Source organism: Lissotriton vulgaris, chromosome 3_1 (assembly GCF_964263255.1).
Source record: "Lissotriton vulgaris chromosome 3_1, aLisVul1.2, whole genome shotgun sequence".
NCBI classification, from domain to species: domain Eukaryota; kingdom Metazoa; phylum Chordata; class Amphibia; order Caudata; family Salamandridae; genus Lissotriton; species Lissotriton vulgaris.
This window is the reverse complement of record NC_141689.1, coordinates 1,078,616,022-1,078,637,971: the sequence shown is the minus strand read 5'-3', so window position 1 is coordinate 1,078,637,971 and position 21,950 is coordinate 1,078,616,022. Positions and strand designations below refer to the sequence as shown.

Below are 21,950 nucleotides of genomic sequence, written 5' to 3'. Positions count from 1 at the left end.
GTAGACATACTATTATGTATTTCTTCTAATTCAGCATATACAGTCCTTAATAGGGATCAACATCTAATTCAGTATATTCAATCCTTAATATGGATCTATATGTATTATAAACTCTACCTAGTAAAAGAATTTAACGTTTTCACCTTTTCTTAGGATATCATCCCCCAGTTTCTCTTTTTTAGGCAAATATATGAATCATTGCGCGCTACTATCCACCTTTGAGCGCCATCTTGGAATGGGTTTTCTGCATTACAACTATAGTAGGAAGAGTCCGTTTTCACTTTCCATCATCTACCTATCGGACCTCCCTATCTTGCGCGGTATGTAAGCTTTAAATAGCTGGCGCCATCGTAATGTCCACTTTTTTACTGACGAGGCTTTCTATCAACTTCGTAGCTCCTGGAGCAGCACCATCTTGCTGTTCGTAAGGCGTCCCTCGCTTGTAGGTAAGAACTGTCGGCTGTTTGCAACTATCCTTAGCCGGTACGCATACTAGCTATATGCCGTTTTTTTTGAGTCATCCTACTTTCCCTTCCGTGTCAGTTACCTAGTATATCTTTTTCTTTCAGCTTTTAACTATCTTCTTTGAATCAGTATTATCATACTGCATTTAAGCTTTTAATTCTTAAGGTAAGATTTTTCTTTAATGCAGGTCTGTATCCACCGCTGCTACTCCTAATATATATGCGCTGGAGAATGTTAAAACAATCTCGCGTTTCCTCCTGCTTTCACGTAGCATCTCTTTATTTGCAGCTCTAACATACCCTTTCAATGCTGATTCACTGTGAATTAAAAAGTGTATAATTTCTACGACTTGAGAAGCTTCAGCCACCTTTATATCTGAAGGTATATGTTTAACGTTTATCGGCTCTGACAATACTTAAATAATCCGTATAAAAGCGGCTCACTGATAAATGTCTGTTAGCATAGTTCAAGAAGCAACTTTATTGATATAAGGTATTCGTGTACGATTTTCTTTTTTTAGACGTAAATCTATGAAAACAATCAGACTTCCACATCGATTGAAGTATTGCTATTCAGAAAACTTTAGCAACTTGCATCCATATATACGAGGCGATTATTTTGCACCTATTCATTGCATAACGTATTAAAGACAATGAGAATTTGCACTATTTCACGAGTATCTTTTCCAGATACTGTATTCCTTTTCCCCACCCCTCCCTCCCCTCCCGCCCTCCCCCCTTTTCCTTCTTCCCGCCTCCCCCTTTTCGCCACTCCCCCGCCCCGCCCCCCCTTTCTTCCCCCCCCTTCTTTCCCCCACTTGTTTCTTTTTTATCGATTTCTTATTCTTCTCTTCTTATCTTTAGCCGTATTCTTCTACTATGTACATCATCACTACTACCATATAAACAACCAACGTGTCTTCTCTTTGTGACATTTTTAACCAGGTAAATTTATGATTATATTATCACTTATCCCACTTTTATAGTCCTACATTAGTAACCAGTCACCATTTATATCTCTAATTTTGGATAATAGACCAATACCTACTTATGTTATTGTGGATAACGCGTTGTTTTTATTTATGCACTTCATCTTCTTTTAAATATAATGAGTTTACAACTATAGTACGTAGATGCGCATCTTCGTATCTAATCCCTCCCTATGACGTAATACAAATATATCCTGTTTAAATGGCTGGTTGTAATATATAGACTGGTCAATATGAACTCCCAGTTACCTTTTTAAGTATACCTACGTCATTTTGATCTTTCTAACTATCGCATGAAATTAGACAGACCGTATATAGTCAGTAATTAAATGGCTCTCTGTGTTCAAAGTGACGGTTTTTTCTCAATATCATGGTCATGAGTGCATATTTTATCTATCAGGAATTAGCCTCTATCAAGCGGCTCTGACTAATCAAGAAGTTATCATCGATTGGTTGTGCTAGTGATTTGAAAGTCAATACTGCTCATGTAAGTTTATTGATTTGTACGACATATCTAACTATGATTTAAACTAATTCATCGCCATTTCTTCCTCTATGGGGGATTTACTTACAACATCTTCCCATAAAACGAATATTGTATTATCTATGAATTTTTGTATATCTGGTTCTTAGTCCTGCCTAGTACGACACTGTTTCTGTATGATTATCTGTCTATCATATGACAATATATGACCAAATTGATAGTCTAGACCTACTAGATAGTAAGGTTTCTTGAATTTTGATTTGTAAAATATTTTGTTAGTACAGTTGATGATATGTATTAGTTATGTTATGCAAACTTTGTGATCTGATCTATATTTTCTTTTTAATAATGTTCTTTCAGAGTTTCATCTGTGACTCCTGAGGAAGGCGGATTTCTCTGCCGAAACGCGCGTCAAGTGTTTACAAATAATTCTACAATGTTCTTTATGTCATTGGTGATTTTGAATGTATTACTATTTGCTACCTGTGTGACCTATATGCAAGTTGATTTATATGCCCTGTATCCATCGTGTTTGAAGTCTGTTGATGAATTTAAATGTATTATATTTTTACTGATCATATAGTTTGACTTATGTGTCCGAGTCTCTATATGATTTTTATCTATGTTAATTAAAAATATATATTTTTTAATATACACTTCAATTTTTGATTTTCCTTTCCTCTACTGGTCTTAGATTAATTGCTCACATACTTAGCTGATGGCCTAGGAGTTTTTTCCACATTTGTTTGTACCCTGCCCTAGGAGTCTGTGTATTACTGATACCCAGAGGGTCCTTCTTTTCTCGCACCTGTTTACCCACAGCTTGTCTGTGTAGGGCCGTCTTTCTCCCCTGTACCATTACGTAATATATCAATAAGTGTCAGTACTTTTGTTCATGTGTTCTGCCAATCTTTGGCCAAACTAATACCATTCTATCTAAGATAAATCATGGCCCAATTACCAACATTCGGCTTTTCGGATGAAATGTTTGCCTCCCTAGTGGGAGCTAGTGTCCCACCGACTAACAGAGGGGCAACCAGTATATCAAATAACGAAGATAGCCGCAAACTTATTGAATTAAAAAAGAAATTGACCCGCATGGAAGCACATGGGGAATTTATGTTGGCCTATCTCAAAAATGGCATCATCCCCATGGGTTTAAAAGTTCGTAATATTCCAGGACTTTTTGTGAACCACAGGCCATTTCTAGAGAAATTGAGTCTTATCGCGAATAGGTGTTCCAGGGATCTCATGATTCTCATCATTGAGACAGCTAAAGAACTAGCTATTGATATCAAGAAAGAAATTGAGACCCTAGAAACTAAACTTAAAGCTTCAGGCAGTATAGACGACGCCATGAAGAAAATTGAAGAAGCTAATAAAGAATTGGAGTCATTCAGTGCTTACCTAAATAAACGCAAAAATGATAAGCTAACAAAAGACAAACGCTTCTATACCTTAGAAGGCACCTATCCTTACTTGAGGCAAGACTTTTACAAACAGAACCATTATGTGGATGACATTAGATCAACACCACAAAGAGTAAATAATTTTACTGATTCCTCAGACTCTGAAAACGAAGGCCCTACCAACTATTATGAGGCAGAAAATTTTAACCAATATAATGCTCCTCGCCCCAAACAGGCTTTTTTGTCCAACAGAGGCCCACTACGAGGGAGACCCAGAGTCCATTTTCAGAATCAGACCAGAGGCAGTTTCCAACAAGCCCACCACCAACAACAACATCAACACCAACACCAACACCAACAACATCAACCACAGGAACCCCAATTCATTCGCGAGACACGCAATCGCCAGTATTGGGGACAAGGGATGTAATCCCGATCTTTAATCTGTCCTCAAGAAATATAGACTCCCACACTGAATCTCTTCTATCTAAGGGCCTTTCTTATGTCCCACATGCTCAACTAAATATCTTCGAACTCCAAAAAGATATCATCTCTTTCGTCCGAAAAATTAGGCTCAAAAAATTCTTTTCCCTACATACAGATAATAATGAAATAATCCATGATACTAGACAATTATCCCTGCCCTCTACTTTCAGTCCCTCATTAGACCAATTAGGCCCGGAGGTTGCCACATTTGAGCTAGTTGTTCTTCAACAACTAGAGAGAGTGCTCCGCTTTATACCAAAACCCATTTACAACCTCAGTAAAGAGGAATCAGACTCTCTTAAAAATCTGAGACAAGATAACACCATCGTTATTAAGAGTTGTGACAAAGGCGGTGGCATTGTCCTGTTAGACACCGATAAATATGATCTAAAAATGAAGGCCATGCTCTCTGATACCGCCACTTACTCCTTAGTGAGAAGCAACCCTCTTATCTCTGTCTCTAAAAAAATCCGCAACCTTACCACCACAGCTCTCACCGCAGGAGACATTAGTCAAAAGGAATTTGAATTCCTTAACCATCACCAATACAAAACAGCATGTATCTATGGCATGCCGAAAATTCATAAAAGCACCATAGATCCTCCGTATAGACCCATTGTGTCTACAATAGGCACGAATACTGAACCACTTTCTAAATTCATTGACTCGTTTTTACGTCCACATATACCAAAGATTCCTTCATATATCAGGGATACAGGCTCTATGATAACTAAGATAGAAAACATGCCCTTTGATCCTTATACAGACCTGCTAGTGACAATGGATATCGAAGCATTATATAGTAACATTCCCCAGCAAGAAGCACTGACAGCCACCAGGTGGTTTATTGAAAATGTTAATATTTCATGCCCTAAAGAATTTCTACTAGACCTTCTTCATATTGTACTCTCTGAGAACATCGTAGAATTTGGCAATACCCTTTATCGCCAAATAAAAGGCGTCAGTATGGGGGCGTCGGTGGCTCCATCCATTGCCAATATTTATATGGCAGCCTTCGAAACCAAGGTCATCCATAATGAAACAGCCCCATTTTTCGAATCCATTTCCCATTGGTCCAGATATATCGACGATATTTTCTTTATCTGGACCAATGGGAAAGACTCTCTCTGTGAATTCCTAGAATGGATCAATCTAGCAGACACCAACCTTAGATTCACAGCCCAATATAACAACAACCAAGTGGAATTTTTAGATATAGTCATTAAGCATCAGAACAACAAACTGGCTGTGGATCTTTTTGTCAAACCAACTGTGAGGAATACCCTCTTACATTTCAAACGTTTTCACCCCAGATGCCAAAGAGAAAGCATACCCTTCTCTCAGTTCCTTCGAGTGAGAAGGAACTGCTCTAATCTAGCTGACTACGACATTCAAGCAAATATCATGCGTCAGAAATTTTTAACCAGAGGCTACCCACATAGGTTAGTTAGAGATGCATACAAACAAGCAAGATACTACAATCGAGATTCATTGCTTCATCCAAAGCCAGCTGCAATGAATAACAAATTATTCTGCATTACAAAACACTCCACCCTAGATAATACAGTTCGCCACATCGTGAACTCTAACTGGCACATTCTGAACTCTAACCCGACCAATAGCAAACTAGAAAAACCCATGTTTGCACATAAAAGGAACAGAAACCTTAAAGACCTCATTGTGCATTCACGTTTCACGATCAAGGAGGCCCATTCAGAATTTGTTCAAAGGTCAATCGATGATAACTTTCCAGTCAGAGACACGTTTAGATGCTCATCCTGCAAATCTTGTAGTAACATCATAACAATAGAGTCTTTTGAACACAACGGTTGCCACTTTACTGCTACCGATATGTGGAACTGTAAAACAGCTAATTGTGTTTATTTGATCCTATGCCCCTGCCAACTTGGGTATGTTGGAGAAACTTCCAGACCGATTCAGACTAGACTCACTGAACACAGGTCAGCCATCCGCACCAACAAAACCTTAGCGCCGCTAGTGAAACATTTCATAGAAAACCAGCATGGTCCCGACGATTTCAAATGGCGCATTCTAGAAAAGATCAGACTCCCAGATAGCAAAGGCGGTGACAAAGTCAGAAGAAAAAGGGAAGTCTTCTGGATTTTCTCACTGGGTACTTTTAAGAAAGGATTAAATTCCGAGATCCCGTGGGAAAATGCTATTATATGATCTCCCTGAGTCTTTTCAGTCATAGTAATGAATCAAGTATCTGTTATTAGTTTCCTAGATAGGTACTAATTCAATAACAACTGTCCTTTATAGATACTGAATTCGACATTGCCCATATAATAAATATTAGGAATTCATATTATGGTGACTAATTTGGGATATTGGGAACCACATAGACTCCCCTATATCAGTAGACATACTATTATGTATTTCTTCTAATTCAGCATATACAGTCCTTAATAGGGATCAACATCTAATTCAGTATATTCAATCCTTAATATGGATCTATATGTATTATAAACTCTACCTATAAAAATAATTTAACGTTTTCACCTTTTCTTAGGATATCATCCCCCAGTTTCTCTTTTTTAGGCAAATATATGAATCATTGCGCGCTACTATCCACCTTTGAGCGCCATCTTGGAATGGGTTTTCTGCATTACAACTATAGTAGGAAGAGTCCGTTTTCACTTTCCATCATCTACCTATCGGACCTCCCTGTTGTATTGTGCGCGAGTCAGCGCGAGAGCATGTTGATGCGAGGTTCCCCTCGGTTGTTCATCACATGGACTCGCGCCGACTCGTGCCATTGTTTTCATTCAGTTTGGCCTCGAGTGATATTATTGTTCAATTGTGCATCACTGGAGACCATCTCCAGTTGCTTACTGTTACATTGCATGTCCTAACTGTATTGTGAGTTACTGGCTATCTGCGTCTGCTGCCGGAGCTGTATGCAGGGAGTGCTTCATTTCTTGGAATAAACTTGATTCTTCACTTTCAACTTGTTGGTATTTACTCAACACTCCCTATCTTGCGCGGTATGTAAGCTTTAAATAGCTGGCGCCATCGTAATGTCCACTCTTTTACTGACGAGGCTTTCTATCAACTTCGTAGCTCCTGGAGCAGCACCATCTTGCTGTTCGTAAGGCGTCCCTCGCTTGTAGGTAAGAACTGTCGGCTGTTTGCAACTATCCTTAGCCGGTACGCATACTAGCTATATGCCGGTTTTTTTGAGTCATCCTACTTTCCCTTCCGTGTCAGTTACCTAGTATATCTTTTTCTTTCAGCTTTTAACTATCTTCTTTGAATCAGTATTATCATACTGCATTTAAGCTTTTAATTCTTAAGGTAAGATTTTTCTTTAATGCAGGTCTGTATCCACCGCTGCTACTCCTAATATATATGCGCTGGAGAATGTTAAAACAATCTCGCGTTTCCTCCTGCTTTCACGTAGCATCTCTTTATTTGCAGCTCTAACATACCCTTTCAATGCTGATTCACTGTGAATTAAAAAGTGTATAATTTCTACGACTTGAGAAGCTTCAGCCACCTTTATATCTGAAGGTATATGTTTAACGTTTATCGGCTCTGACAATACTTAAATAATCCGTATAAAAGCGGCTCACTGATAAATGTCCGTTAGCATAGTTCAAGAAGCAACTTTATTGATATAAGGTATTTGTGTACGATTTTCTTTTTTTAGACGTAAATCTATGAAAACAATCAGACTTCCACATCGATTGAAGTATTGCTATTCAGAAAACTTTAGCAACTTGCATCCATATATACGAGGCGATTATTTTGCACCTATTCATTGCATAACGTATTAAAGACAATGAGAATTTGCACTATTTCACGAGTATCTTTTCCAGATACTGTATTCCTTTTCCCCACCCCTCCCTCCCCTCCCGCCCTCCCCCCTTTTCCTTCTTCCCGCCTCCCCCTTTTCGCCACTCCCCCGCCCCGCCCCCCCTTTCTTTCCCCCCCCTTCTTTCCCCCACTTGTTTCTTTTTTATCGATTTCTTATTCTTCTCTTCTTATCTTTAGCCGTATTCTTCTACTATGTACATCATCACTACTACCATATAAACAACCAACGTGTCTTCTCTTTGTGACATTTTTAACCAGGTAAATTTATGATTATATTATCACTTATCCCACTTTTATAGTCCTACATTAGTAACCAGTCACCATTTATATCTCTAATTTTGGATAATAGACCAATACCTACTTATGTTATTGTGGATAACGCGTTGTTTTTATTTATGCACTTCATCTTCTTTTAAATATAATGAGTTTACAACTATAGTACGTAGATGCGCATCTTCGTATCTAATCCCTCCCTATGACGTAATACAAATATATCCTGTTTAAATGGCTGGTTGTAATATATAGACTGGTCAATATGAACTCCCAGTTACCTTTTTAACTATACCTACGTCATTTTGATCTTTCTATCTATCGCATGAAATTAGACAGACCGTATATAGTCAGTAATTAAATGGCTCTCTGTGTTCAAAGTGACGGTTTTTTCTCAATATCATGGTCATGAGTGCATATTTTATCTATCAGGAATTAGCCTCTATCAAGCGGCTCTGACTAATCAAGAAGTTATCATCGATTGGTTGTGCTAGTGATTTGAAAGTCAATACTGCTCATGTAAGTTTATTGATTTGTACGACATATCTAACTATGATTTAAACTAATTCATCGCCATTTCTTCCTCTATGGGGGATTTACTTACAACATCTTCCCATAAAACGAATATTGTATTATCTATGAATTTTTGTATATCTGGTTCTTAGTCCTGCCTAGTACGACACTGTTTCTGTATGATTATCTGTCTATCATATGACAATATATGACCAAATTGATAGTCTAGACCTACTAGATAGTAAGGTTTCTTGAATTTTGATTTGTAAAAAATTTTGTTAGTACAGTTGATGATATGTATTAGTTATGTTATGCAAACTTTGTGATCTGATCTATATTTTCTTTTTAATAATGTTCTTTCAGAGTTTCATCTGTGACTCCTGAGGAAGGCGGATTTCTCTGCCGAAACGCGCGTCGAGTGTTTACAAATAATTCTACAATGTTCTTTATGTCATTGGTGATTTTGAATGTATTACTATTTGCTACCTGTCTGACCTATATGCAAGTATGATTTATATGCCCTGTATCCATCGTGTTTGAAGTCTGTTGATGAATTTTAATGTATTATATTTTTACTGTATCATATAGTTTGACTTATGTGTCCGAGTCTCTATATGATTTTTATCTATGTTAATTAAAAATATATATTTTTTAATATACACTTCAATTTTTGATTTTCTTTTCCTCTACTGGTCTTAGACTAATTGCTCACATACTTAGCTGATGGCCTAGGAGTTTTTTCCACATTGGTTTGTACCCTTCCCTAGGAGTCTGTGTATTACCGATACCCAGGGGGTCCTTGTTTTCTCGCAACCGATTCAACCTTGCAGCCCATTCAGCGTTCGGCTCCGGTTCCGGGGGGGGGAGAATAATGACTTGGAAGACATTCCAGATGACGCCTGAGCGCACATGGATAGATAACTTGGGTCGATTTGTGTCAGTCTCTGGGACGTGGGAGGGAAGGATGTTAAACTTGGTATCTGTATACCTACCACCGGACCTTCAGAACCCAGCATTTAGAGACATTGGTGATCGCCTGCTTACTTTACCAGAGGGTAGACTCCTAATTGGGGGCGACTTTAATTCAATAGTCTTTGATTCTTTAGATGGGTGGCTCCCGAAAACACTACCTCCCACTCGCATACAAATTCACAATTTTATGGAAGCTATGGGCCTAGGAGACGCCTGAAGGACACTCCACCCCAAGGAACAGCAGAACACATATTATTACGGGGCTCACCGCAGTATGTCCAGTATCGACTACATCATAACGCTAGCGCACCAGTTAGAAAACGTCAAAGAAGTGAGCCACCTTGCCAGGTGTATATCAGACTACTCACCCGTATGGGCCCAAATCGAGGTGGGAGCACCCAGAATTGGCAGAGTAGCACCTATTAATCCATGGTATTTCAAGAACCCTCAAATAAAGGTGAAAATTGTACAAGACCCAGAATTGTACTTTTTGGAAAACGAACGTTTGGTGAACTTGGCTCAGACAATTTGGGAAGCCTTTAAGGTAGTCATTCGAGGACCCGCTATCTCTCAAATATCTGGGGTTAAAAGACATAAACAGGAAGAATTAGTGAGTTTAGAAACAGAAATTCTGGCACTAGAAGGGAAGCTCCAAGAGGCGCACCTAGACGAGACAAGACATGCCTTAGCGTTAAAGACGAAGGAATATTCTGCAATGGCCACTGATGGGGCCAAGAAATTGCACAGGGCGACGCTCAGCAAGATCTACGACGTCAAGGACAAACTCTGGAAATTGCCCGCCTGGTTGGACCACAGGGGACGGGCAAGTAGAGTGGTGGCGGAGCTCGTACTGGAGTCCGGGGAAAGACTCACTGGGCCGCAGGAGATCGGGGAGGCCTTCGGCATCTACTATCATGGTATATATACATCTCAGATGCCATACGTTGAGGAAGACATGCACTCCTTTTTAGGGGATATAACCCTGCCTGCTCTCTCTGAGGAGGAGAATTTCAGACCTTAACCAGGAGCTGAATACCACAGAGGTCAAGAAAGCCATACACAACTTAAGGCTAGGAAAGGCGTTGGGCCCAAATGGTTTACCCATTGAACTGTACAAGTTGGCTTTGTGTAAGATCATACCCTATCTTGCCAAAATGTCTCGAGAGAGTGGGGAGGCAAGACTGCTTCCTGTCGAGCAGAGGTTGCCGATGATCGTGGTAATTCATAAGAGTGGCAAACATAAGAATATAAGCTTGTCTTACAGGCCGATAATGCTGCTCAACACAGAAGCCAAGATACTGGCGAAAGTCCTAGCCACTCTTTTTCTGCGCGTCCTGACGCAACTGGTACACCCGGACCAATTGGGCTTCATGCCACCTAAGAACACTTCTCTTAACTTGAGGAGACTACAGGGAGTAGTGGACCGAGCCAACACGATATCCGAAGACGCAGTAGTGGTGTCCCTGTACGCGGCCATGGCGTTTGACATGATAGAATTGTCTTACATGTTAGCAGTATTAAAAAAACTGGGGTTGGGCCCGGGCTACTTGAGGTGGGTCTGCCTCCTTAATGTTACACCGCTTGCCCATGTGGTGGTCAATAATAGGAAGTCTCCTTTGTTCAAACTTGGTAGGGGCACCAGGCAGGGTTGTCCCCTCTCCCCACTGCTCTTCGCTTTGGTGCTCCAACCACTGGCGATGTGGATACGGAAGGATCCCGTCATTAGGGGGCTAAAATGGACAGAGGAGTGGGAAGACCGTATTTCGTTATATGCCAACAACATCCTATTGTATTTGGCATCCCCCTCGGCCTCCCTAAATATAGTGCTTCATATTTTCATGGTATTTGAATGATTTGCCGGCTACACAAATAATTGGTCCACATTGGTCATCTATGTCCTTAGTGGAGAGATGCCTTCCCTGCCCAGAGGGTTCCACATAACTGAAGTAGAGACGGGGTTTAAATATCTGAGGATCCGAGTCTCTAAAGACCCGACTTACTTCTATGATCATAATCTTCTACCCCCGTTGCAGTGTCTCAAAAGTGGCGTTGAGCACTGGTGGTTGCTCCCTTTGACCCTGCTGGGGCATGCAGCCTTATTTAAAATGATATTCCTTCCGCTGGTTTTATATGTGTTACAGAACACTCTGCACCCTGTGGGGGCTGATTACTTACGAACCATAGATGATGCCCAGCAGGAACTCCTGTGGGATGGCAAACCTACTAGAATTGCCATACAAAAGATTACTCTGGGGGGGTATGATGGGAGAATTGGTCTCCCAGACATTAAGAAATATTACTGGGTGGTGCAACTAGCCACTTTAAATCAGTGCAAGTACAGACCACATGTAGACCCCGGATTTAACATTGACAGGTGGCTACTCCTGGGAGGGAGCTTTGCAGGGGCATTGTACACTAATCCAGCCAGGAAAAATTTGTCGGGCCCACTGGACACACAATACACATGTGGTGGGCGGCTCCAAGGAGTCTGGCGTGGGAGGGTAAGATCACACTGGCCACCCCACTCTGGGACACCGACCTACTTGGCAGCCTGCAGCACACTCGGGGATTCGTCCGCTGGGAATTAAAAGGAATCTCTAGGGTTGGGGATCTATGGAAGGCAGGAAAAGGTATTCCTTTTTCCAATTACAAGTAGAGTATGAATTGGCCAATACTGAGTACTGAGACATATCACAGGTCCGACATGCACTACTCGCGGAGATAGCACAGGGAGAGACGCGGCCAGACTTCACCCCACTAGAAGATCAGGTCCTGGATGGGAATCTTCTGGAAAAAGCCATATCGTTAATATATATAACTTGTCAATAACATGACAGACCCTCTTGTTTGACTATGGGCCAAATGGGATTACGATGTCGCCGGCCTGGAGAATGACAAATGGCTTGAGGCCTTGGTCTCTCTTAAAGAAATTGGTATATCCTCCAGGCTCCGACTCGTGCAGCTGAAAATACTCCATTGAATATACCTAGCGGGACCCATGTTAGTAAAGATGGGTTATAGTGAGGAGGCAGGATGCATGAGGGGATGTGGATAAGTCGGTACTTTTATACACACACTCTGGGAATGTACACTAATTCAGAAATACTGGTCGTCCTTGAAAAAAAGGATGGAACGCGTAATGCGGTACACATTCGACTGTAACATTAAACTATGTCTCCTAAGTATCTGGGGCCCCACTGATCTATCCAACAAAGACAGGACATGGGTGGCATTTGGGATGGCAACTGCCAAGAGAAATATCGCTATACGGTGGAGGGTGAAGGAACCACCAGTGCTGGTTGACTGGCAAAAAGATATGGACTGGTGTATGGTAACAGAGAAAGCTGTATACAAATCGAATCCAGGGGATGCCCCACTAAATGGACACAGATTTGGGGAAAGTGGAATGATTACAGGAGAGGGATATGTGATACCCTGGAGCATGGGCAGAGTGCTGCTTTGGGAAGGCTGGATTTTGGCGGCCCCAATGTTAATGGTTTGTAATGATTTAGGGACTTCAGATGTATAGCGAAGTCCGTGCTAGTACAAAATCAGGCATATGTAAATTCAAAATTGACCACGGTGTATGCTCCTTGTCCCAAATAAAGAGTTTTATAAAAAAACAAAACATGGGTAGGTCTAACGAACTGTGCAAAGTACGAGCGCTCACATGGAGGCTGCGCTACAACATCAAGTCAAAACACAACCTGTCAATGCTGTCGCCGTCTAGAACCCTGATAAGAGGAAGACGCATACCAAAATGACTTTGATGCCTAAGACCTGCTATGGATGCTGAGGTCCCTATCCACGCCTAGGGCCCTGCCCAGCACAAGGAAAACAGTGTGCGGCATGTAAGAAACTGAATCATTTTGCCAAAGTCTGTCGTTCTTCAGCAACCCCCAGCGGTCAGAGGCCTAAACCTGTCACTGCCCTGCACACATCAGATGTTCCAGAGGATGAAGGGGACATGGGCAATGATGATATTGAAGGGGGGGACTATGTAATACATGCTATGTAACTGGACAGACAACCCAAATACACATCCCGAAGTGCTGTGTGCTTCTAGGCAGTCATCAAGTACAGGCACTGGTCTATACTGGAGCATCCATTAACATCATGGCCTAGTCCATGATGCTTATACTTCCTAAATTGAGACTCACCACAATGAAAGTGTGCATATACAGATCTATTGCTCCGCTTCCTCTAGCAGGAGTATTCACAACGGAGATTGCCCATGAGTATTGCTCTATTCCCAAAAAGGTATACGTCACCACTCGTGGCTTTTACTTTCAGTATACACCAAGAAAATGTGGACGATCTTTTGACTCATTTCACATCGTTGTTTGAGGGCATTTAGTGCCTAAAGGATAGTTTGATATGCCTACATATAGACGACTCGATCCAGCTGGTGGCTCTGAAGCATCAACAAGTGGCCTTCCACCTCAGGCCAAAGGTGGAAGAGGAATTACTCAAGCTGGAACAGGCAGATATCATCGAGAAGGTCGATGGCCCAACTCCGTGGGTGTCCCCAATTGTTGTAGCCTGAAAACCTAAGCAGCCCGGAGAAATGAGGATATGTGTGGACATGCACTTACCTAATCTGGCTATCAAACAAGAGTTTGAAATCAAAAGAGAGAGCAAGGGATATTGTCACTCGAAAGTGAAAAGAGATACCTCCTTTTCCCCTGATAGGAATATTTATGCAAACAAAAGAAGGAGTATCCCCTACGTCAGGTTTTTTAAGAAAAACTTACGGAGGGTGAGTTGTTTGGCAAAAAAAGGAAAAAGTCAACCTTTTTTGATAGGAAACCCCTCACTCACCACCTAGTGGTGACTTGCTTCATCATCGGGGTCCACCCTGGTGACCTAGCGTCACCAGGATGTGCTTCGACACCTGGGTTACAGTGGAGCAGGTTGTGACTGTATGTGCAAAAAGAGTGTTAAAAATTGTCCTGGTTTAACTTAAAATCAATTTTTATTATAAAGTAATCAGAACAATGTTAAAAATTGCTGGCGAGATACTCCTTGGTGAGTTACGGCCAAGGTATCTCTATATGTGTCTGGGTGGCTTGGTCGACATGTTTCTACCATCAGGGCAGTAGCCCGGTATTCTTCAGGACCAAAAACAGGTGGATGGGAGGTGTGTGCCCCCTAAAAGGTACACCCTGTCCTGATCCCCTGTAAACCAACTGGAAAAATAACCAGTGGTAGATGTGCTCTTTTAAAATAAAGAGAGCCGTCTGGTTGCAAAAGAGACCTGTAGGGAAAAGCAAAAAAGTACTGATTTCAGTAAAATTTCTATACTTTCCTGTAACGTCGTGAAGTGTCTCTGTGATATGACTAATCATGCCAAGGGACGTGCCCTCCGAGTGATCAGGTATTGTGTTCAATACGGGTGGTTGGCAGGGAAGTATTATCCGAGTGTGCACTCTTATCAATAGGTGCTCGTGTTTGCCATGCAGTACATAATTGTCGCCTTCATAAAGATATATACGAGCATGCACTTCATTTCAAATGCATGCATACATGATTTATCATTCGTCTCATTCAACCACTTATTGTCTTTTGTGCCCAGTGAATTTCTATGGGCGTCTCTAGGTAGGTGTGGCAGGTTGTGGCGTGTCCTCGTATGTACAATAATGCTAGGTTGTGCCAAGAATTATACATAATAACAAACAAGACACACAAACATATAACATGTAGGAGTACGCGTAGATTCCATGGTTCGAACAGGGGGCTTACTTGTTATAAGCCTCTAGATTACTTCAACGGGCAGGGGGTAGGTTCTTCTAACCGCCAAACCAAGTTCTGAAATGGCGCGAAAGATAATAGTGGAGTGAGTAAGTCGAGCGAAATGCCCGGTAGGGATCAAAATAATTCTAGGTATAGGGTTCCATCTCTGTTTGGAAAAACGAGGGGCATTTTACTTACAGTTTGCGGGAGGATTAAACGGCCATTCACCTACTCCTATCCTCCTCTGCTCGGCTAGTGGTGCCGTGCGGGAGTTCGTCCGTTAAATGAAATTTCTCTTCCGGGAAGGGCGTGGTGCCGTGCGCCGGAGGGGGAGGAGTTACAGGGCGGGACCTGATGACGCGGTAAACGCGTATGTTGGTAAACAAAGCGCGTCCCGGTTGTTATGCATCGTGAGAGATGGTTTTGGGATTAGAGTCACTAGATACTGTTAATTGGTGGACATTAGTATCTTGATGTGAATCCCAGGACCTGGTGACGCGGTAAACGCGTATGTTGGTAAACAAAACGCGTGCCGGTTGTTATACATCATTAGAGATGGTTTTGGGATTAGGGTCAATAGATACTGTTGGTTAGTTGACATTAGTATGATGTTATTAACCCCAGGAGAGAAGTGCTTAGAATTTGTAAAGCGCATGAAAAAGGGGTATGATTAGGACCCACTAATAGCGGGTGGGGCTAGATGTGGGAAACCACCTTAAATTATGCAGGTTTTAGATCGTGATGTGGACGTCATTATATATTAATCCCAAGAGACAAGTGCGTGGGATCATAATGCACTTTGGAAAGAAGGTATGAATTAGCCCCACTAATAGTGGGTGGAGCTAGATGTAGGAACACAACTACAGTTGTGCAGGTTCTCATCGTGTGATGCAGGAACAGAGTTCATGGGTCATTTGAGCACACTGGCCCCCTACGGGAAAACCTTCCCTATGGACAGTATCTCCACCTCAGAAGGAATTGCAGTAAATTGTCTGATTACAAGAGCCAGGCAGATGACCTAACACAAAAACTTTCCTCACGTGGCTATCCCAAGAAAATTACTAACAAATGCCAGAAAAGAGCTCGTAACCAGCCACGACAAGCTCTATTGGAAGACACAACCAAAAACGAGAATGAGGTTCCACTAGCATGTGTCACGACATACAATGCTATATCCAATCAGGTGAGCAAAAGTATAAAGAAACACTGGTCCATACTCCATACAGGAAACTACAAATGGGAAAAACCTCTGTTTTCTTACAAAAAGGCACGCAGTCTAAAAGACACTCTGGTGAACACTAGACCAAAACCCACCTTGACCATTACTAACCCCACAATCACGGAAATATGGGGGCTCCCACGTGTCACAGGACATTCAAGATGTGGGGATTGCAGTGTCTGTCATTTGACCACCAACACCAAAACATTGAACCTTGAGGAAGGCAAAACTTGGGAACAGAGGGCACAAACAAACTGCAATAGCCAAAATGTTGTATACTTGATCAAATGTTCCTGTGATATACCATACATTGGAATGACCACCCGCAAAGTAAAACAACGGATATCTGAACATCGTAGCACAATCAGGTGCAAGAAAAACAACACAAGACTCACGGACCATTTTTTGGCAATGGGGCATACCCCAAACGACATGAGGTGGACTGTTATTGAGCAAATACAGCAGGGTCCCAACATACAGTCACGCCTCTATGAGAAAGAGCAGAGGTGGATATATAGACTTTCCACGCACAAGGTTGGACTCAATGATAACATTCCATGGGCCAGTGTGCTCAAATGACCCATGAACTCTGTTCCTGCATCACACGATGAGAACCTGCACAACTGTAGTTGTGTTCCTACATCTAGCTCCACCCACTATTAGTGGGGCTAATTCATACCTTCTTTCCAAAGTGCATTATGATCCCACGCACTTGTCTCTTGGGATTAATATATAATGACGTCCACATCACGATCTAAAACCTGCATAATTTAAGGTGGTTTCCCACATCTAGCCCCACCCGCTATTAGTGGGTCCTAATCATACCCCTTTTTCATGCGCTTTACAAATTCTAAGCACTTCTCTCCTGGGGTTAATAACATCATACTAATGTCAACTAACCAACAGTATCTATTGACCCTAATCCCAAAACCATCTCTAATGATGTATAACAACCGGCACGCGTTTTGTTTACCAACATACGCGTTTACCGCGTCACCAGGTCCTGGGATTCACATCAAGATACTAATGTCCACCAATTAACAGTATCTAGTGACTCTAATCCCAAAACCATCTCTCACGATGCATAACAACCGGGACGCGCTTTGTTTACCAACATACGCGTTTACCGCGTCATCAGGTCCCGCCCTGTAACTCCTCCCCCTCCGGCGCACGGCACCACGCCCTTCCCGGAAGAGAAATTTCATTTAACGGACGAACTCCCGCACGGCACCACTAGCCGAGCAGAGGAGGATAGGAGTAGGTGAATGGCCGTTTAATCCTCCCGCAAACTGTAAGTAAAATGCCCCTCGTTTTTCCAAACAGAGATGGAACCCTATACCTAGAATTATTTTGATCCCTACCGGGCATTTCGCTCGACTTACTCACTCCACTATTATCTTTCGCGCCATTTCAGAACTTGGTTTGGCGGTTAGAAGAACCTACCCCCTGCCCGTTGAAGTAATCTAGAGGCTTATAACAAGTAAGCCCCCTGTTCGAACCATGGAATCTACGCGTACTCCTACATGTTATATGTTTGTGTGTCTTGTTTGTTATTATGTATAATTCTTGGCACAACCTAGCATTATTGTACATACGAGGACACGCCACAACCTGCCACACCTACCTAGAGACGCCCATAGAAATTCACTGGGCACAAAAGACAATAAGTGGTTGAATGAGACGAATGATAAATCATGTATGCATGCATTTGAAATGAAGTGCATGCTCGTATATATCTTTATGAAGGCGACAATTATGTACTGCATGGCAAACACGAGCACCTATTGATAAGAGTGCACACTCGGATAATACTTCCCTGCCAACCACCCGTATTGAACACAATACCTGATCACTCGGAGGGCACGTCCCTTGGCATGATTAGTCATATCACAGAGACACTTCACGACGTTACAGGAAAGTATAGAAATTTTACTGAAATCAGTACTTTTTTGCTTTTCCCTACAGGTCTCTTTTGCAACCAGACGGCTCTCTTTATTTTAAAAGAGCACATCTACCACTGGTTATTTTTCCAGTTGGTTTACAGGGGATCAGGACAGGGTGTACCTTTTAGGGGGCACACACCTCCCATCCACCTGTTTTTGGTCCTGAAGAATACCGGGCTACTGCCCTGATGGTAGAAACATGTCGACCAAGCCACCCAGACACATATAGAGATACCTTGGCCGTAACTCACCAAGGAGTATCTCGCCAGCAATTTTTAACATTGTTCTGATTACTTTATAATAAAAATTGATTTTAAGTTAAACCAGGACAATTTTTAACACTCTTTTTGCACATACAGTCACAACCTGCTCCACTGTAACCCAGGTGTCGAAGCACATCCTGGTGACGCTAGGTCACCAGGGTGGACCCCGATGATGAAGCAAGTCACCACTAGGTGGTGAGTGAGGGGTTTCCTATCAAAAAAGGTTGACTTTTTCCTTTTTTTGCCAAACAACTCACCCTCCGTAAGTTTTTCTTAAAAAACCTGACGTAGGGGATACTCCTTCTTTTATCAAACAAGAGTGACATCTGACGCCCACTGTTGATGACATCCTGTCCAAAGTGAGTGGGACAAAATGGTTCTCGAAGATGGACTTAAGAGCTGGCTATCACAAGTTAATGTTGGAACCAGAATCTCCAGCCATTACCATTTTTTCCATCAATGTGGGCCTGAGAAGGTACAAGTGTCTTTGCTTTGGAATTGCTAGTGAGGCTAAGGTCTTCCAGGACACCATCAGAAGTGTACTTGCCGACTTGGAGCGAGTACTCAATGTTAGTGATGATATTTTGATCCATGCCCCTATGCTCGAAGAACACCTTAATTATTTGACAGCCAACTTTCAATGTCTCAAAGAGATCGGTCTAACACTTTGCAGAGAAAAGTGTGCTTTTCTCCAAAGGGATATATCGTTCTTTGGGTATCGCTTTTCACAGGATGGGGTGTTACCAGATGCCGTTAAAGTGCAAGACATCCAGGCAGCCCCAGCAACCACCACGATGACTGGTGTGAGAAGCTTCCTTGGTATAGTCACTTACTGGGACTGATTCATCCGCAACTTCACCGACCTTACTACCCTGTTGTGGGAGCTGACCAAGACCAATACAATCTGGAACTGGTGGCCTGATCAGGAGAAAGTATTTTAGGCCCCAAAATAGGCACTATCCACTGACACAACTTTGATTTACTTCGACCCGGCGAAGGAGTCTGAACTATCCTTTGATGCAAGCCCCACTCACCTTGGAGCCGTGTTGTCATAGAAGCAAAGCAATGGGGAATCCACTCCAGCAGTCTATGTGAGCCAGGCACTGATGGAGATGGAGCAATGATATTCCCACATAGAAAAGGAAGCCATTGCTGTCCACAGGGGATGTCGTCAATTCCATCTGTATCTCTACACCCAGCACTTTGTGGTCCATACTGATCATAAACCACTTATCCCTTTGTCCATGGGTCATCCTCCAAACCCCCACCCCGATTTGAAAAATGGATTTTGCAGTTGCAGAACTATAATTTGACAGGTATTTTTTGTCCCTGTGCTCAAAATCCAGCGGTCAAACTGTCTAGGCATGCTAGACCTGCCACTGAAAGCGAAGAGCGATATGGGGAAGAAGTGGAAGAATATGTTCGACTTGGGGTGGAACGTTCCTGACCACACCCTATTTCACTGGGGGAGATCATCAAAGCTACTGCTGCTAATAACTGTGTATCGAGTTGGGCATATCGGAGGTGCGGTGCGGTCCGGAAGATGGTGCACCTTGCTTGATAAAACCATGTATCACACAGACGACGCAAGGCTGACGTTACCCTCCTTACACAATGTTCGTGCGGAACTGGTTGCGTGCCCTGAAGGCTGCCTTATGAGAGGAACCTTACAACAACGATTTGTTGACCTCGCCCATCTGGCCGATCAAGGGGTGATCAAGATGAAGTCGACTGAGATGCAAGGTCTGGTTTCCCAGTTTGGACACCCTGGTGGAGCAGACTGTTCGATGGTGCAACCTGTGCCAAACTGCAGGCCTGCAGACTCACCAGCACCCATCATTACTGAAACCATCATGTCCTTCCCCTGGCAAATCGCCAGCGCCAATTTTGGCAGTCTCCCGGATGGTCGACACGTGATAATGGTCATCAATTATTTCTCAAAGTATTCCGAAGTTGAAGTCATGGATTCTACCACTGCCATTTAGACCATACCTTATCTGGAGAAAATCATGGCCACTCACGGACTCCTTAAGGAACTGCGTACTGACAATGGCCCACCATTCTCGAGGTAGGAATTTGTTGAATATTTGCAATCCCAAGGTATTTAACAGAGGAAAATTACACCCAGGTGACCGCAAGCAAATGGAGAAGCAGAATACTTCATCCACACTCTCAATAAAGTTCTCAGGATTGTGTTGGCCAAAGGCCAGAACATGGATTGTGCCCTTTATTGTTTTCTGAGAGAATATCGTCTGACTCCTCATTCCACAGCTCATGTCAGGCCAAGTTCTCTATGCATGAACCCCACTGTGGGAGATGTCATTCCTTTCATGAAGAGGCCATCAGCTGTACAACAACGAGTTGCGGAGAATCTACTGAGTCACTTGAGGTGAAAGAAAAGCATGTCCCCAACTCGCAGAGCAAAACACAGTTTCAACAAAGTGGGTGGTATGGTGCTGGTAAAGAATAGGCACTTTCAAGGGAAAGTCATGCTACTTTTTGAGCCTGATCCGTGGAAGGTGCAAACAATGAAAGGAACCATGTTTACTGTGGAGAGAGCTGGAGAGGCTATCGCAAGGAATGTCTTGTCTTCAAATGCTATTAAGCCCCTGTGAACAGATCTGTGATGGATTCGGATGCATTGTGGGAAGTAGCGGTACAAACTAGTGAAGAACTGCCGAGATTTGATAATCCTGCACCACTCGAGTCCCCAGGGGTGGTGCCCTCATTCCCTGAAGCAGACAGACACTGTCTCCCAGAATTGTGCTCAGGTGTGCCATCTTCTCTTGGCACGTGACTACTACCTTTCGTGCCAGATGACGCAAGGGAAATGCCAGTCAGCAAGGAATGGAGAGATATCATCTTTGACCCCACCCAACAAGATCATCTCATTTGAAGGACTTTCTGTTGTACTGCATGTTGATCCTGTTTTTCTGCTTGTTCTCTTTTGTGGTGTTTTGACTCAGTGCTCATTGAATATCTTTTCTCTTTTTCTCTCCTACACTATCTTCTATCGTTGCGACATGTTGTAAATATGCTGCATCCATGTGCTTTGAAAGTGACTCAGTGCGTGCCACAAGCCATTTGGCTGCACCGCACGGAGTCACTTTCCTTGTAAATCTGCCCCCAGATGTTTAGTTGTGAGGTGACTGGCTAGAAAGGAAGGGCACAAGTGTCTGGGTATCAAATATAAAATAACTAAATACTTGAGTCCAGGTATTATCAAAAACAGAACTCTGATTGATTCTGCGTATGGCCAAGCGGATACCCTTGAGTATACCGAGCATTATCTAGAACATACCACTGGGTGAATCAATATGGATGTTTCAAAGGATAGTGCCCCTCCAACACTGAATAGTATGGAC

General features: G+C 42.6%; 2 long non-coding RNA genes across 5 annotated transcripts; both read left to right on the top strand.

Annotated features, from left to right (window-relative positions):
* The first annotated feature begins 374 nt into the window (after positions 1-374).
* LOC147727433 (uncharacterized) lies at positions 375-2,429 on the top strand. 2 transcript variants are annotated; one of them, XR_015309481.1, is made up of 6 exons: positions 376-446; positions 570-630; positions 754-846; positions 1,329-1,409; positions 1,854-1,940; positions 2,298-2,429. It is a non-coding gene; the product is annotated as an uncharacterized LOC147727433 (long non-coding RNA). The 2 variants fall into 2 exon arrangements; XR_015309482.1 differs by lacking the exon at positions 754-846 and having other exon boundaries at positions 375-446.
* A 4,405-nt stretch (positions 2,430-6,834) lies between these two features.
* On the top strand, positions 6,835-9,048 carry LOC147727432 (uncharacterized). 3 transcript variants are annotated; one of them, XR_015309479.1, is made up of 6 exons: positions 6,835-6,966; positions 7,090-7,150; positions 7,274-7,366; positions 7,850-7,930; positions 8,375-8,461; positions 8,819-9,048. It is a non-coding gene; the product is annotated as an uncharacterized LOC147727432 (long non-coding RNA). The 3 variants fall into 3 exon arrangements; XR_015309478.1 differs by lacking the exon at positions 7,274-7,366; XR_015309480.1 differs by lacking the exons at positions 7,090-7,150; positions 7,274-7,366 and having other exon boundaries at positions 6,859-6,966.
* Positions 9,049-21,950: the final 12,902 nt, after the last annotated feature.